The 11,669-nt window shown below is 33.2% G+C and overlaps 1 pseudogene; it reads right to left on the bottom strand.

The window, feature by feature from the left end:
- Window positions 1-210: 210 nt before the first annotated feature.
- LOC145682838 (NADH-ubiquinone oxidoreductase chain 4 pseudogene) lies at window positions 211-2,365 on the bottom strand (annotated as a pseudogene).
- Window positions 2,366-11,669: the final 9,304 nt, after the last annotated feature.

Genomic DNA, 11,669 nt, shown 5'->3' on the forward strand with positions numbered 1-11,669 from the left:
CCTGAAGGTTGTGGGTTGCTTTCCTCTCACCTTCTTTGCGATGGACAGGTTGGTTTTGCTGTTTATTTACTCCATGTCGCTGAGATAAGTTTTAGGTTAACGCTTCTAGACGACTATTTTAAAGTCATTGATAATCTCCATTATTATGGCGTTAGTTCAATGTTACGACGTTTAGATTTACTACGTTTTCCACTTAACTAAAATAAAACATTATTTTGAGTTGCTCGTTCTTTCCAGTCGTTCGCACCAGTTTCTCGTGGTAACTTCATCGGGTGTATTCGACAGACTAAAACACTTTTTCTCTCCACCTCCTCGCGTTGCTAGGCAACAGCTCGGTTCGCTACGCACTTTGGTGATGTCAAAAGTTAAAAATAGCTATAACAACCCATAGATAGGAATGTTTAGAGACGAAGTTTGTATATTGTGCTGAATTTTAGCTCCTTATTTGGGAAGGCGAGAGGAACGCAACGATCTCCGTCGCAGACGAGACGCACATACATATATGCATATTCGTTTGTTGGCTGAGAGAAAAGTTCTTGAGAGTGCTTTTATGCGAGGTTCACTTAAAAAGTTAAAATTTTCTTGATAAATCTTCAATGAGCTGGATCATATGGTTATAAAATTATGCTAAAGTAGAATATCTCACGAGGTGAGGTGATATAGAGTTCAGCGTGTCTTAGGAGTAATTGTTACTTTACTATCTTTTGGTTTAAGAGACCATTGCTTACTTTCAGCTACCTAATGAAAGTTCTTGTATTATTTTTGTTATTCAGTTAATAAATACTGAATGAGGGCAGGCCTCAACAACAATTGGTATGAAACTATGATTTGCACCACAAATTAATTAGCATGCAAAAAAAATAATAAATTTAAAGGCAACCAATGTAATATCAATAATAAATATTCTCGCACACTTCGTCCTCAACAACAATATAAATTAGAATAAGGTATTCCATGTTGCGTATATGAATGTAAATATAGTCTATAGGCAGCTCTAAAAAAAGAAAGCAAGGCTAACCCTAACATACTCAATCAAGATCAGCCAACAATTCTATTTAACAAACTAATTTCTCCTAATAAATTTAATGTTGGTGGTGCAGCTATATTAGCAATTCTCAATAAAAACCATCACAACCCTAAACTCGGCATAAAAGACAGTTTTCCACGATTAATTAACAATCTTCGACTTCCTAGACGCTCATAAGAAATATTAGCGAGACAAAATAATCCCGAAGAACACAGACCGTGAGCAATTATTAATGTAAGAGCACCTCTAAATCCTCATAGTCCCATCGTTAGTAAGCCTATCAACACTAAGCCTATATGGGCAACAGAAGAATAAGCAATTAAAGACTTTACATCAACTTGTCGTAAACATACTAATCTAACTGACCAAATACCCACAACGCTAATACCAAATCAAATTAAATTTATACTTACAGCTACATTTTCTATAAAATACATAATACGTAATAATCCATACCCTCCTAGCTTCAATAAAACTCCCGCCAAAATTATTGAACCACTTACAGGCGCTTCAACATGTGCTTTAGGTAGCCAAAGATGAACCAGAAATATAGGCATTTTAATTAAAAAAGCAATAACTAAAGCAAAATATCACATATAATATGTAATTCCTAAATCTATTACACTTCTCATATTAATTATCAACAAACTACCCTTAATATATTCTAAATAGAAAATACCAATCAAAAGTGGAAGTGAAGCAAACAGGGTATAAAATAATAAACATATCCCTGCCTGTACTCGTTCGGGCTGATAACCTCAACCCAAAATTAAAAATAGTGTAGGAATTAAAGAACCCTCAAAAAAATAAAATATAAACAATCTAGAGGAAGAAAATCTCAAGTAAAGTAAAACAAGTAGTAATAAAACTAAACTAATAAAGCTTGCACTATAAAATGAACTTCTCAAGACACCTTCTCTAGCCATAATTATAAGAATAACAATTCAGATACTTAATAAAATCAATGAATAGCTCAAACTATCACTTCACAAATAGTAGCCCACCTCCCAGGGAACCAATCCTATACTATTTCTTATTATAAATAAAAAACAAACTCCAATAAGACAAAACTGAACAACTTACCATAATTTAAAATTAAAACCTAAAGGCATCAAAAACAATATAAATATTAAATATTTTAGCATCGTAACACAACTAAAGAATTCAAATAATCACCTCATGAGTTCGCACAATAGATACCAAAATTGATAGCCCCAAACTACCTTCACAAACACTAAAAGTTAGAAATAATAAACAAAAATAATTTTCAACATACAGGCTACCTAAAGAATAAGATAGAAGTAAAAAACTTATCAGCACAATAAATTCAAGTCTTAATAAAACCATCAGTAAATGCTTACGTTGAATAACAAAACAAGCTATTCCTAAAATAACTAGAAAACAAGAAAATAAAATAAATAATATTTTCATAAGCTTTTATAGTTTAATTAAAACGTTGGTCTTGTAAACCATTAATGAATAAAATTCTAAAAGCATCAAGAGAAAGTGCAAACTTATCTTTAGTCCCCAAAACTAATATTTTAATAAACTACCTCTTGAAATTAAAATAACCTGAATATTACTTATAATTTTAGTAGTTTTAAGATTCATTCTAATTCAAATATCTCACCCTCACTCAATAGGACTAATGCTTATTGTTAATACCATTACTACCTGCTTAATTATTTCAACTATAAGAGAATCCCCTTGATTTTCTTACATCCTATTCCTAGTTTTTCTAGGAGGTATGTTAGTTTTATTTATTTATGTTACAAGATTAGCATCAAATGAAATATTTACTTTAACACCTAACCTTTTCCTACTAATTTCTTTAGCTCCACTCCTCCTAATCCTTATAATAATCATTGACCCTCTTATACTTCCAAATATAATTTCACTGCCAGACCCACATCACTACACAACTAATTACCAAGAAATTCCCGGTATAAAATTTTATATAACATCAATCTTAATAAATACTATTATATTAGCAACATATCTATTTATTACACTAATTGCGGTAGTAAAGATCACTTCACTATACCAAGGCCCTCTTCGGCTCTCTAAGTCATATGCCAACACCAATTCGCTTACATCACCCCCTTTTTAAAATTGCTTACAACGCCTTAGTAGATCTTCCAGCTCCTATTAACATCTCATATTGATGAAATTTTGGCTCTCTTCTCGGCTTATGTTTAATTATTCAAATCGCTACCGGCCTATTTTTAGCAATACATTATGTATCAAGTATTGAATTAGCTTTCAAAAGAGTAATTTACATCTGTCGAGATGTAAACTTTGGGTGGCTTTTACGTACTTTGCATGCTAATGGAGCATCCTTTTTCTTCATTTGTCTTTACTTACATGTTGGTCGAGGAATATATTATGGCTCTTACCTTTACCTTCATACCTGAAGAGTAGGAGTTGCCATTTTACTACTGGTGATAGCAACTGCTTTTGTCGGTTACGTCCTACCTTGAGGTCAAATATCTTTTTGAGGAGCAACAGTTATTACGAATCTATTATCAGCTATCCCCTATCTAGGAACAATATTAGTACAATGAATTTGAGGAGGATTTGCTGTAGATAATGCCACTTTAAATCGATTCTTTGCCTTCCATTTTCTCTTACCTTTCATTGTAGCTGCCATGTCCATGGTACACCTCCTATTTCTCCACCAAACAGGATCTAACAACCCTCTTGGCCTTAACAGAAAACCAAGATAAAATTCCCTTCCACCCCTATTTTTCAACTAAGGACACTATTGGATTTTTAACAATAATAACAGCCTTAATATTACTTACCCTTTGAAATCCTTACATACTAGGAGATCCTGAAAATTTCACTCCCGCGAACCCATTAGTCACACCAGTACATATTCAACCAGAATGATACTTCCTATTTGCTTATGCCATTCTTCGTTCCATTCCTAATAAACTTGGAGGAGTTATTGCCTTAGTAATATCAATCCTCATTTTAATGATTATGCCATTTTTCATACTAGAAAAATACGAGGACTACAATTTTATCCTATTAACCAAATTATATTCTGAATTATAGTTAGCACTGTAATTATTTTAACTTGAATTGGGGCTCGACCAGTTGAAGACCCTTACATTCTAACAGGCCAAATTCTTACGATTATCTACTTCGCTTACTTCCTATTTGTCCCATACCTCTCTTCCTTATGAGATTTCTTACTAAATAAAACTTAGTTCTTTGGCTGAGAATAAGCATATGTTTTGAAAACACAACAGAGCAAAGCTCTAAGAACTTATTCTCAATTTAATACACTTAAATTAAAAGAGAAATAAAAAGAAGCTTTATGCCCCCTAGAAATAAAAGATAATTAAGGGACAAAGGCAAAAAACACTTTCAAGCAAGGTATATTAATTTATCATATCGAAACCGTGGTAACGTTCCTCGCACCCAAATAAATCCAAAAGAAATAAATACTACCTTACAAAAAAATAAAACAAAAAATATCATATCCTAAAAACAAAACTCTAAATAAGGCTCTCATAAACAAAATACTAGCATATTCAGCTATAAAAATAAGAGCAAATCCTCCTGCTCTATACTCAATATTAAACCCAGAAACAAGTTCTGACTCACCTTCTGCAAAATCAAAAGGAGTACGATTAGTTTCAGCTAAACAAGAAGCAAATCAAACTAATGCCAAAGGAAACGTGATTCATAAAAACCATAACTCTTCCTGATAATAACCAAAATTCAACAATCTATATCTCTCAGCTAAAAATAGAAAAGATAACAAAATTAAAGCCAAACTAACCTCATAAGAAATAGTTTGTGCTACTGCTCGGAGACCTCCTAACAAAGAATATGAAGAATTAGAAGATCAACCAGCAATTATTACAGTATACACACCCATACTCGTACAACATAAAAAGAATAATAAACCCAAAGAAAAAGTCAGTATAACACTTAAATAAGGAATTCTTAATCATACTAACAAGGATAAAAACAAACTAAAAACAGGAGCTAGATAATAAGGATAATAATTAGACATAGTAGGGAAAACTTGCTCCTTAGTAAATAGCTTAATTGCATCAGCAAAAGGTTGAGGCAAACCACAAATACCCACCTTATTAGGTCCCCGACGAATTTGAATATATCCTAAAACCTTTCGTTCTAATAAAGTTAGAAATGCAACCCCAATTAAAACACAAATAATCAAAATCAAATAAGAAACCACACCTATAATATAATCATAATACACTATTACCTGGACTCAATTCATCCATTATTAGATCCTAAATCTAATGCACTTATCTGCCAAAGTAATCCTCATTTACTTTTATTCCCCAAAAATAAATATTACTAGTACTTGGTCCTTTCGTACTAAAATACTATTGTCAATAAAGGATAGAAACCGATCTGGCTCACGCCGATCGGAACTCAGATCATGTAAGATTTCAAAGGTCGAACAGACCTATACACTAAGCTTCTGCACCTAGATAAAATCTTAATCCAACATCGAGGTCGCAATATCTCTTGTCGATATGAACTCTCAAAAAAATTACGCTGTTATCCCTGAGGTAACTTAGTCTAACAATCATTAATAAAGGATCATAAAAATACTTAAAAGTAATTATATAAAAAAGAGTTTATCTTCTCGTCGCCCCAACGCAACAATTTAATAGCAAATTTATTCATTGCCAACTACAAAAATTACTACCTAAATATAAAGATCTACAGGGTCTTATCGTCCTTTTAAATTATTTAAGCCTTTTCACTCAAAAGTAAAATTCAATATTACGAATAAAGACAGTCTTCCACTCGTCCAACCTTTCATACAAGCCCACAATTAAAGGACTAATGATTATGCTACCTTCGCACGGTCAAGATACCGCGGCCGTTTAAAACCTCACTGGGCAGGTCAGACCTTTTATTTTAACAAAAGGACATGTTTTTGATAAACAGGCGGAGGAAATCTTTGCCGAATTCCTTTAACCATTCTCTCTAATATACTTATAGCACCATTATAAGTTACCTTAACTAATTTAAAGCAAAAGTACAGTAATAAATTAAATGTAACAAAATATGACAAATAACTCAAACAAGTTATAACAAAATTACAAATGATGGCTACTTCTAAGCCCACATCTTTCATTTAATATAAAAGCACATTATAAATAATACAAGTAAAGAGCAAATCCCCCTTACTATTACTAGCGACAAAACTACAAAAATTAAGTCTACAACAAGTCTAGCCGCGGCTGAATTAAATTCAATTCCTGCACAACCAGATATAATGGAAACCGAAAGGCATTTCACCACTAAAATAAAATTTACAAATAGTATGCTACCTATAATACCGTAATATTTTAGCTCTTTGCATGTCGGGAAATAATTATATAATAATATTATTTAGTGTTCCCTGATACAAAAGGTACAACATTCCATGTCTTCTTATCCTCAAATAAAATTTCACTTATTTAAACATTCCCTTACGGTACTAATTAACTATAATATCAACAAATTAACTCTATACCCTATACAATAACATCAATTAAAGTTGATTCACTTAATCTCAATATAAAAATATATATATATATATATATATATATATATATATATATATATATATATATATATATATATATATATATATATATATATATATATATATATATAAGTATATCCTTCAATCAAAATAATCTGAATTGCACAGAAACCTCCTCGATGTAAACGAATAGCTCAACTAACAAGCTCTATTTTGTTATTAATTCAATCTAGGCACACCTTCCGGTACACCCACTATGTTACGACTTATCTCACCTAAACAAATGAGAGCGACGGAAGATGTGTACATATCCTAGAGCCCTACTCATAATAGCAATATAACTAATATTACATTCAAATCCACCTTCATTTAAATTATTTCATAATAAAATTCGTATAAACATTCTATTGTAATCCATCTCCTCTTACTAATAAGCTGCACCTTGGCCTGAAGTCTTCCTCAATAAAGATAATGAAGGTTATAACCTCTCCCTAATACCTTCAACTACGGCGGTATACAAACTGCCAACAATAGTAAGTAAAATATATCGTGGATTGTCGATTGCGGGACAGATTCCTCTGAACAGTCTAAAATACCGTCAAATCCTTTGAGTTTCAAGAATATAACTACTATTACCCAGGTATTACATTTTACATTAAAAATAATAGGGTATCTAATCCTAGTTTAACAAATAATTTCATAGCTTCAAACACAGAATTCATTATTATTAAATAATAATTTCACCTAAAAATAAAAAGACAAAATCCTATAGCTCAAATTTATAACTACACCTTAACCGTCAATACTCTTCCCCTCGGCCCCCTCGTCTCACCGCGGCAGCTGGCACGAATTTCGCCGGGTCTTACTAAACCTTAACTGCTTCAAACACTAATTAATAAACAAAACCAAGTACTGCGACCAATTATACTTCATCATTTACCTTTAAGATAAATAATACTTACTTCTTATTCAAAAGATTACATGTACAACTAGATAAACAAGAGAAGAAAAGCCAGGATAATACTTTATTATTAACTTATAATGCTAAAATAAATAATTATTAGTTATGTATTTAATCCAATTGATAAAAATTAGTATTAATTAAAACCTGTTTTCCCCTTGTCTAGGATACAATTTTGTTTTTTTCCCCCCTCAAACAAAATTGTATCCTATACAAGTATATTTATTTTCTCCTCACACATATGCTGTAAAAACTAGCATATTCTGGATACGTTAGTCTTATTAATATACCTTTAGCCGGTATCTCAGGTTAATTAAGAGGATTTAATAGATTTTCAAGTCTTAATTATTATTAATATATAATATTTCTAAATTTAATTACTATAACACAATACTCATCTATTTAAATTCTCGAATACCTCTATAAATAATTATTAAATAATAAGATGCCTGATTAAAGGATTATCGTGATAGGAGAAATCAAGCATTTCAATATACTCTTATTACACCTAAAAGAATTAAACTTTCACCTTCGATATCAAAAATCAACGTGCATCGTACACTAAAGCGTAGAAAGATAAGCTAAGATAAGCTAGTGGGCTCATACCCCGCATATGAAGATTAACCTTCTTTTTCTAATGCTCACTAACCCTAAAACTCTTTTATTCTCTACAACACTTGTGTTAGGAACTCTTATTTCCCTAACTTCCTCATCATGGTTTGGTACTTGAATTGGTCTCGAAATTAATCTCCTATCATTCATCCCCCTAATTTCAAAGACCAACAATCAACGTCACACCGAATCTGCTTTAAAATACTTTTTAGTACAAGCTATTGCAAGATCCTTACTTTTAATAGCAATTATCCTACTTTACATAGGACTGCAAACTACATATTATTTAATCACTATTTCCTTACTTTTTAAAATAGGAGCAGCTCCTCTTCACTTCTGAATACCCGAAGTAATAGAGGCTATGCTCTGAATAGACTGCATTATTTTAATAACATGACAAAAATTGGCACCCCTCGGCCTATTGTCCTACAGCTTAAATCCTACAAATTTAATCTATCTAACCTTAATCTTATCTTTAGTAGTAGGCTCAATCGGAGGCTTAAATCAAATATCACTAAGCAAAATCATAGCATTTTCATCCATTAACCACACTGGCTGAATACTCATGGCCCTTCTGCTAATTGACATAGCATGATCTCTCTACTTCTTATTTTACGCCTTACTTTCAATAATAGCAGTCACCCTTTTTGCAATAAACAAAATATTCCATATTAATCAAACTTTCTCTAATAAAATCATTGTAACAACAAAATTAGCTATCTTTACTAGTATTTTATCTTTGGGGGTCTTCCACCATTTTTAGAATTCTTACCTAAGTGAATCATCATTATAAAAACTGCCGAACAAATATCATTTATTATTCTCACCCTAATAGTAATAACAGCACTAATTACTCTTTTCTACTATATACGAATTGCTTATGCTGCTTTCATCATTAATCGCTATAATCAAACATGAAAATCTTTAATGAAAAAAAATCTAGAAACATCAATTAGATCGATATTCATTATTATTTCATTAAGAGGCATAATTATTTTACCCTTAACTGTCAACATCCTTTAAACAAAGACTTTAAGTTAAAAAAACTAATGGCCTTCAAAGCTATAAATAAAAGGCAACCTTTTAGGTCTTAGTATATATTAACTACTACTCCGGAATTGCAGTCCGACGTCATAAATATTGACTATAAAACCTAATAGGAGGTTTATTAACCGTAAATAGATTTACAATCTACCACCTAATACTTCGGCCACCCTATTTAATTTTACTTGCAACGATGATTATTTTCTACAAATCATAAAGATATTGGTACAATATACTTGATCTTTGGGGCTTGAGCAGGAATAGTAGGAACATCATTAAGTCTTCTCATTCGAGCAGAACTTGGCCGACCGGGTACCTTAATTGGTAATGACCAAATTTATAACGTAATTGTTACTGCTCATGCTTTCATTATGATTTTCTTCATAGTTATACCAATTATAATTGGGGGCTTTGGTAATTGATTAGTGCCTCTAATACTAGGAGCACCTGATATGGCATTCCCTCGCCTAAAAAACATAAGATTCTGATTATTACCACCTTCAATAACTCTACTATTAACAGGAAGAATTGTAGAAAGTGGTGCAGGAACCGGATGAACTGTGTATCCCCCTCTCTCCATTGCCATTGCTCACGCCGGAGCCTCCGTTGACCTTTCTATTTTCTCCCTCCATTTAGCTGGTGTATCCTCAATTCTCGGGGCCGTAAATTTTATTACAACAGTAATATCTCTCTCTCTCTCTCTCTCTCTCTCTCTCTCTCTCTATATATATATATATATATATATATATATATATATATATATATATATATATATATATTGTTACATTTATTGTTAGTAAGTTGGTGTGTGAGTTTGGTTTGGGGGCTCCACCACCTGTGCAACATACGCACAGGACAGGTTCGATGGAATGAACTATACTTCTCTCTCTCGTATTCTTCCTCCTACCTGACGGATTCTGTATTAATCCGCGATTAACCTCGAACTGAGCGTTTTCTTCGGTCGCTAGTCTGGAATCAAGTAACTGGTACCTTAATGGAAGAGAAGTAACATCGAAGTTTGTAGCTCAGAGGCTTAATTTTAAGACTGTACCTGAATCGCCCAGTACAAATGTGAGGATTCTTGGCTTGTACCTAAATCATTAAATGAGTCCAATAAATAAATAAATAAGAATTCCATAATAAAGTATTTATTACGAAAGAAATCAAAAAGAGGAGAAGTACAATCGAGTTACATAAAGCGTGACCAGACTATTTATAGTACAACTGACATTACTCCATCTTACATATATGTTACTAGCCTACAGACTGCTCCTCAGTTCGCGAAACTTCCACATATTGTAAAAATGTGAAGAGAAGAAAAAAAAGAGATTTAAGAAATACCAGGACTCGAGCAGCAAGTAAGGTGTTAATATTCGCGTAACCCTTTAGCTTTTCTTGGCATGTTATCGCTTCTTAAGAAATTTCAAGTTAAATCATATTGATGGCGAACTTAGAAATAATTTCTAGGTTCGGCAGCATACCTGAGTCTGAAGTAGTAGCGCAACTGCTGCAAATTGGAGACGAGACCAGCGCAGGTTGAGTGCCGGCCCAAAACAGGATATCGGCAAGGTCGAACTCACCTCTTTTATACTCTCGGGTCGGTGGCTATTGCATCAGATTTCACCGTGTTTCATCCGATTGCACCACTTCCCGTATTTCACCTTATTGCACCATATTGCACCACATGTGGGCGGATAGTCAAGGTCAATCTAGCTTCTTTCTATTGTCTTTACGACCTCTATCTCACCTTGAAGGAGTGTGTGGGCCGATAGCCAAGGTCAATCCAGCACCTTTCGAGGAGCTCGTGGGCAGGAGTCGACACGTGGCAGGAAGCAGAGTACAACTAACATTGCCGTTGCCCTAGCGGCCAACTATGGTACTAACCCATGCTAGGCTATACACCTCGCGGCGAAACTATATTTCTGTTGAGATTTATTATTTTACTATCTATATATTTAGGGTTTCCTTGTTCTTTCTTTACAACTGGATTTCGTTCTGCCATCATGAATGGCACAAGACCTTCTTTGCTTTGTCTTTTATATTTCTGTTCGCTGCTCTGCGGTCTTACAGCCAACAGGGGCCAGGAACACAGCTTAGCCAGGCAGAGTTTTAAATAAATCATTCCCGGAAGAATATTTTTCTCCCCTGTCTCCTGCCATTATGTCACCGCCACTAGCTCCCACTCCAAACCACAGAATCGAAACCCGGCCATCAGGGTTATCGGCGACTTTAGATGGTAACATCTGCTCCAGCCTACCAAAAAAAAGAAGAAAAAGAAAAAAAGTCTAACGTTGTATGTTTAAAAGATTTTTGTGTAGTTTTTTTTTAAACATGCCCATCCGGCGTCAAAGGGTTAAATTAGTTGGCAAGCTTCAAACAAAATAAAAATTCCTAAAACAACTTAGTGAAAAGTAATGAATGAGTGAAAATGGACGGGATTTCTAATTAGCGACGTGCCAAACCTTTTACAAAGAGAATGATTGTTGTTAATAATGAAC

This window comes from Thermobia domestica, chromosome 4 (genome assembly GCF_964235325.1).
Source record: "Thermobia domestica chromosome 4, izTheDome1.hap1.1, whole genome shotgun sequence".
NCBI lineage: Eukaryota > Metazoa > Arthropoda > Insecta > Zygentoma > Lepismatidae > Thermobia > Thermobia domestica.